The sequence below is a fragment of the Capsicum annuum genome, chromosome 3, assembly GCF_002878395.1.
Source record: "Capsicum annuum cultivar UCD-10X-F1 chromosome 3, UCD10Xv1.1, whole genome shotgun sequence".
NCBI classification, from domain to species: Eukaryota; Viridiplantae; Streptophyta; class Magnoliopsida; order Solanales; family Solanaceae; genus Capsicum; species Capsicum annuum.
Window position 1 is genome coordinate 150151494 of NC_061113.1, and position 7747 is coordinate 150159240.

Consider the following 7747-nt stretch of genomic DNA (forward strand, 5'->3'; position numbering starts at 1 on the left):
ATTTAGGAGTTTATTAATTTGAAGTAGGGTAATATGAGTGTAAAAGAGTACACACTCAAGTTTACTCTGTTGGCAAGGTATGCTCCAACTATGGTGGTCGATTCTAGGTACAGGATGAGTAAGTTTATGTTGGGAGTTTCTAAGAAAGTGGTTAAGGATTGAAAAATATCTATATTGATCAAGGATATAGATCTCTCTAGGTTGATAGTCCATGATCAAAAAATTGAGGAGGAGAAGAGTAAGGAGAAGAAAAGGATAAATAAGAGGACCAAAATAGGTAGCTTCAACTTTCTCAGCCAAGGTTGAAAGGTTGTAGTCATTCTCAGTTTTGCCAAAAATTTTTAGCTTCAGCCCCATGTTCAGCCAGGGCACCAGTGCCTAAATTTAGGCAAGAAACTCAGGATAAAGTGCCAGGATTTAAGTCCTAAGATAGTGTAAATAGTGGTCATACCAATCTACTTTGTAGGAAATATAGTAAGAATCATCAGGAAGATTATAGAGTAGGCAGTGATGTGTGTTTTAGATGTGGCAATCCAGGCCATAGGATCAAGGATTTCCCAGTAGTTGGCAAAAAAGGAAAGAATGTTCTTTAATAATGCCATTCCAACTTTCATTAGGTACATCAGGTCACCCAACTCAGCAGGGCATCACCTCTAGTGCCACCAGTGCCACCATTAAGTTTTTCATCTTCATGTTTATTCATTGTTAGACCTTGAAGTTTTACTTTCCTTTGTGACTCCTTATATAGCTATATACTTTAGTGTCAGTCCCAAAATGTTAGTAGAGCCTTTTTTAGTGTCTACCTTGGTGGGTAGTTCTATTATAGCTAGATGGGTATACAAAAACTGTCTGATTACAGTGTCTTAAAAAGTTACTTTAGTTGATCTTGTGGATTTAGAGATGATTGATTTTGATGTCATTCTCAGCATAGATTGGCTTTACTTGTGTTGTGCCTCAGTTAATTGTAGAAATAGAATTGTCCAGTTCCAGTTTCCTAATAAGCCTATTATTGAATAGAGGGATAGTACTTCTGTGCCTACGGGTTAGTTTATATATTATATTAAGGCAATAAAGATGATATCCAAGGGATGTATTACGATCTCGTCTGAGTCAAGGTATCAAATTCTAAAAATCTAAGTCTTGAGTCAGTTCGAGTAGTGAATGAGTTTCCAGAAGTATTCCTCGAAGATCTTTTCAGAGTTCCTCCTAAAAGAAAAATTGACTTCAGAGTAGATCTCATTCTAGACACCCAACCTATCTCAATTCCAACTTATAGAATGGCTTCATCTGAGCTTAAAAAATTAACGAAAAAATTAAAAGATCTCTTATATAAGGGTTTTATCAGGTCTAGTGTTTCTCCATGGGGTGCTCCAGTCCTCTTCATGTGCATGAAGGATAGGTCCCTCAGAATGTGCATTGACTACCTTTAGTTAAACAAAGTCATGATCAATAATAAGTATCCTCTCCCTAGAATTGATGACTTTTTTGACCAACTTCAAGGTGCAAGCTATTTATCTAACACAGACCTCAGATCCGTCTCTTATCAGCTTAGAGTAAGAGAATATGACATCCCAAAGATAGTTTTCAAAACTCGATATGGTCACTTTGAATTCTTAATTATGTATTTTGGACTAACGAATGCTCCTACAACTTTTATAGACTTGATTAATAGAGTGTTCAAGAAGTATTTGGACATGTTCATTATAGTCTTCATAGATAATATCCTCGTCTATTCCCATAATAAAAGTGATTATGCAGACTATTTGAGGCTTCTATTATAGACTCTTAAGGATGTCCAGTTATTTGATAAGTTCAGTAAGTATGAATTCAGGTTGAGATTAGTATCTTTCCTTGGTTATAATATTTTTGGTGATGGCATTCAAGTTGATCCTCAAAAGATCAAAGCAGTAAAAAACTGACCTAGACCCATCTCTCCATTAGATATCAAGAGTTTCTTGGGTTTAGTTGGTTACTATAGATAGTTTGTTGAAGGGTTTTCTTAGTGCTTTCCCCATTTCTCAATTAACCCAAAAGAAAGTTAAATTTTAGTGGTCAAATTCCTGCGAAAGAAGTTTTCAAGAGTTGAAGACTCGACTTACTTTTAATCTAGTCTTGACTTTACCAAATGGAATAGATGGGTTTGTAGTTTATTATGATAATTCTAGAGTGGTCTTGGTTGTGTGTTAATGTAGTAAGTAAGGTCATACCATATCCCTCTAGACAACTTAAACCCCATGAGAAAATTTACCTTACCCATGACCTTGAGTTGGCAGAATTTGTCTTTGCCTTACAGATTTAGAGGTATTACCTTTATGGGGTTCATATTGATGTGTTCACGGATCATAAGATTTTTCAGTATGTGTTCATGTAGAAAGACCTAAATCTTCATCAAAGAAGGTGGTTGGAGTTTTTAAAGGATTATGATATGACTGTGATGTATCACTCGAGTAAGGAAAATATAGTTCCTGATGCCCTTAGTAGATTTTCTATTGGAAGTATTGCACATATTGAGGATGATAAAAAAGAGTTGGTCCATGAGGTTCATCATCTTGGTAGGTTTGGTGTTTGGTTGGATCATTCAGCTAAAGTTAGTATATGGGTTCAGAATGGTTCAAAATCTTCATTGATTGCCTAAGTGAACAAAAAGTAAGATAGGGACCCCATATTTATCAAGTTGAAGAAGGCAATTAGGGATCAGAAGGTTGTGGTTTATTCCCAAGAGGGAAATTGTGTGCTTTATTTTTAAGGCAGGTTATGTTTTCCATATGTCGATGATCTGAGACATCGAATATTAGCTGAATTGTATGGTGTGCGATATTCTATTTATGCAGGAGCCACTAAGATGTACTGTGATTTGTGAGAAGTCTATTGGTGGAGTTGTATGAAGAAAAATACTGCAGAGTTTATGGCTAAGTGTTCGAATTGTCAGCAGGGTAAGGTTGAGCACTAAAGGCCTAGTGGTATGCTTTAGTAATTCAATATCCCTTCTTGGAAGTGGGAGGTAGTGAACATGGATTTTGTGATAGGGTTGCCTCGTACACGTCATTAACATGATTCAATTTGAGCCATTATAGATAGAATGACCAAGTCAGCCCATTTTTTACAAGTTCATACTTTGTATCTAGCTGAGGATTTTGCTACTCTATCTTAGACAGTTGGTAAATTTGCATGGAGTTCCGCTAACTATTATTTCAGATAGAAGTACTCAATTTACCTTACACTTTTAGAAGACTTTTTAGAAAGGTCTTGGTACCTTAGTTTATCTCAATACAACTTTTCATCCTCTGATAAATGTCAGGAAGAGAAAACTATTCAGACTTTAGAGGACATATTAAGGGCTCGTGTTATTGACTTTAATGGTATTTGGGATAACCACTTATCTTTGATTGAGTTTTCCTATAACTACTGCTATTACTTTATTATTCAGATGGCTCTATTTAAGGATCTTTATGGGAGGAGGTGTAGATTTTCTATTAGTTGGTTTAAAGTAGGTGAGGCTGCTTTGATATGACTAGATTCAATGCGTGAGATAATAGAGAAAGTACAGTTAATTCGAGAAGGGCTGAAGATAACCCAAATTTATCAGAAATCTTATAAAGATGTGAGGAGAAGAGATATTGAGTTTGACATTAGTGACTTAGTTTATCTTAAAATTTCACGTATGAAAAGGGTGAAGAGATTTTGCCAGAAGGGAAAGCTCAATCCCCATTTGTTGGCCCATAAAGGATTTTGGAATGTTTTAGGAAGGTAGCTTATGAGTTAGAGTTCCCTGTAGATTTAGCTTCAATAGATCCGGTGTTTCATGTCTGTTTGCTAAAGAAATGTATTGGTGACTTAACTTCTGTTATTTCTTTAGAGAGTATAGATGTGAAAGATAGTCTCTCTTACTAAGAAGTCTCAATTAAGATTATTGACCATCAGATTTGTAGGTTGAGCAATATAGAAGTCCCTTGGTTAAAGTTCTATGGCGAAATTAGTCTATTGAAGGAGCTATGTGGGAAGCAGAAATAGATATGCGAGCCAAGTATCCGCATCTCTTCTCCACAAATTCAGATCCAGTGTGAGGTAATGGTTTTTCCTTAAGTGATCCTCTTATTTTATATTTCAGTTATATAACCATCCTTATGTCATTGCATGCATTCATGAATTTATTTTAGTCCATGTATCATGCTTTAGATTCAGTTATTTAATCATGATTCAGCTCATAAGTATTCAGTGTTTGATCTCAATTTTCTTAGTATCTTCATTTGGAGATGAATGATCCTAGGGGAGATGTTGTAATACCCCATAAGATTCTTGACATGTTTCAGTTACTAGATGCATGTTTAAAGGGGCCCAAGGCTTTAATTTCACACTAAGTACAAAAAACATAGCCATTTTTAAGACCCCAAGATTTTGAAGATTTTATTTTTGGCCTACCTGAGTTTAAAACATCTATTTTTGAGTTGAAATGTGTTTAGGCATATTAAAAGGGTAATCCAGGAGAGTTTTGGAATTTTTAAAATAGGTTTGGGGTGTTTTTAGACCTCGAATGTAGAATGCCTCTGCGATTTGGGTGTGTCATTGATGAGTGGTAAAGTTACCACTCATTTATGGTCCAAATTTGTGCACACTACTATGATTTAATGATATGAATAAGACAATTTTGTCATTTGGATGAACTAATATCATATTTTACAGGTCTACAGGTGATAAGAAGAAAAATAGCGAAATAAGTTGAAAAAGGATCAAAATGGGAACAGAAGTGCAAAAGCTAGAAAAACACGAGGAGGATCTGGCCCTCAGTTACCACAATCATGGTCTGTGGGTCGTAATCGTGATAAGTTAAACTTGGTCAACCATCGACCATCGCAAGGGTCTTACAGCAGTCGTGATAGTTACGATCATGGGCAAGCTGCAGCTATCGTGACATAGCGAGTTTATACGCAGGTGAAATTATGTAATTTTCTGTAGCTGACCTCCAATCTCATAAATGGCAAAAACCCTTTCTTATTTGGCATTCAACACTTTGAAAATTGAATTTGGATAATTTGTAAACCCTACTAATTTGGAGAAACTATTGTGTTTAAATTTTCAATTTGAGTTTAGTACAATTGAAGTTAAATTAAAGAATCTTCTTACTTTCAATTTCCATGGAAGCATTGAATGATCCTTTTGGTATAATATTTCTCCCTAACTTCATGAGTAACTAAGCATTTATCTTGGAAGTATGTTGAAATGGGTGCAAATATGTGTGGGTTGCGATTTATTAGTTTAGATTCTTGGTTGTTGATGATGGTTTTACTAATGCTTTCTTGATTTAGTTGGGATTTATGGGTGAAAACCCCAAATTTGTAAAATCTCATATCATCCTTGAAAGAGGGACGTGAGTATACTTTTGGACCCTATATCATCCTTGAAAGAGGGGTATGGGTAACAAGGCATTAGTGACCAATAGTTAGATGTAGCTAATTCTCTTTTCATTATCTTAGACATAAGGGTGAATTAAGAATTAGCTAGGTCTTAGGCATCTTCCTAAAAATAGGGATGCCCAATTGAGGTATTAGGTGGGTTTGATTGCCATATTCATGAGGTACCCAAAAGGATCCATAGGTGATAATCTTGAGGTTTGGTTGACAAACTAGCATCAACAACCCCTAACCTAGGTTACCCATGTAGTCATCAACTAAAATTTACCTCCAATTGTCACGAACCCATGCATTATTTGCCCTTAGAAAGACATAATCCCAAAAATTGTCTCATATTGAAATCTCATTCACAATTACCTTTAATTTCTAGTTTGAATAGACTTTAGTAAAATAACTTTCCAAACCAATCCCCCAATTTTAATTCATGCATTTAATTTCTTTTGACACTATGTGCATACACTTAGACGCTATCAACACCTATAGGGTTTGAAGACTAGATTTATTCCTAGAGGATTCAGCCTCAACATGAGCTGAGCTTTATTGATAACGATCATCCTATATGAAAACTATGGTATAGGTGAGAATGATCAAAATGGCGCCAATGCTGGTTAGTGAGACTTAGTTTTCACTTGTGTGGTGTTGATTGTAGATTTGGGTATACCCATGGTAGTTTTGTCTTACTTTGTTTGTTTTTTTTATTTGTTTTGGTGAATTCAATAGTGTCCACGACACCATGACTTACCACGTAAGCAATGCCTAGACTTTTGTTGGTCCACTTGATGACAAGGAGAAACTCTATTATATTGTACACATGAGTACCATCCATATCCCACCTAATCAAGGGAACGAGGTATTCCACGTCACGAGTGTTATGTTGCACATGCTTCAAATGAAGGGTCTCTTTTGGGGGCAAGCTCATGAAAACTCCAACTTGCATTTGAAGAATTTTATGAAAGTTTGTGCCCCATTCGACATTGCTCCATCTCACCAGAGTCCATATGGTTACGTCTCTTCCAGTTTTCTCTAATGGGTGAGGTGGTATTGTGGCTTCAATCTTTTTTGGATGGTCCGCTCATATCATGGGATGAACTTACCATTGCATTCTTAGATCAATACTTCCCATCATCCAAGATATTGCCTTTATGAGGAAATCACTAATTTTCATTAATTGAATTGAGAACCTCTATATGAGGTGTGGGAGAGATTTAGTGGGAAACTCATGCAATGTCCCAACCGTGAGGTTCCAGAGAAGATGCTTCTCCAAATGTTCTACTGGGTTTTTGATCAACTAAACAAAATCGTGGTGGATAATGCGGTTGGGGGTTCACTTGTAAAGTTGTCTTATAATGTGGCTACAAATTTTCTAGAGAAAGTCACAAAGCAAAATTGGGGATGGCATACCCAAAACACCGAGCTAGCTAAAGGGTATCCTACCACTTCCTATGTTTATAAAGAGCAAAGAAAAAGAGATAAAGAGAGAGCAGAAAATATAGCAAAAATGATGACACAATTAGAGTTGCTAATGAAATATATGATAAGTGCACCAATAAAAATGTTGAATGACGTGGCATCCAAGGGTTATGATGAAGAAGAATCCAAGAGTCTTAACGAAGAAATTTGGTATTTGGCTAACTATTTGGTGGGTTCCCACCCGACCTAGCAAAGGCAAGGTGGGAACCAAGGTTGGATGAAGCATGCAAGAGAGCAAAATTGGTGTGATCATGATAGAGATCATGATTGGAGAGACAAGAAAAGGGAATATGATTGATATGTGCCTCCCCATGATTGAGTAAAGGGTATATAGTCCAATTCTATTAATCCCACAAAATTCAGGACCAAAGATGTATTAGACAAATTGGACAAATCTCCACTCAACTTAATGTTAGATAAAGAGGAGGCCTACCTAGTGATACCGTTGTGAACTAAAAAAATGGAATATCTCAGATTTTTGGCCATTGCAAAATTCCTTAAGCTTTGAGCTCACTGCCTTGTTGACGACTCATCATATGAGTCATATGGTATGGTTACAGTTATAGGGGCCTAAGTTGTAACCAAACTAGTGTGGAATTGTCTAAGTTCTTCTTTGAGTCTGAGTGGCTCACTAAGAGCCATGAGAATAGGTTACGAGTCGTGATGTGTAGTCATAGGTTGTCCAGTATCTGACCTAGGTAGGTACTATATTAGTTATGACTAGTTGGAAACTCATGTTTGCCGATATGAGGGTTGGTCTTGGTGACCATATGCTTGTGGGGTACATGGGAATTCCTAAAGTCTATACTTGTATATATGTATCATAGAGGGAGAAGAGTACACGGGAATCCCCAGAAATTTATGATATC

General features: G+C 36.3%; 1 non-coding gene across 1 annotated transcript; it reads right to left on the reverse strand.

Annotated features, from left to right (window-relative positions):
- Window positions 1-6544: 6544 nt before the first annotated feature.
- LOC124897458 lies at window positions 6545-6650 on the reverse strand. The gene has a single exon (XR_007054176.1). It is a non-coding gene; the product is annotated as a small nucleolar RNA R71 (small nucleolar RNA).
- Between the last annotated feature and the right edge of the window lie 1097 nt (window positions 6651-7747).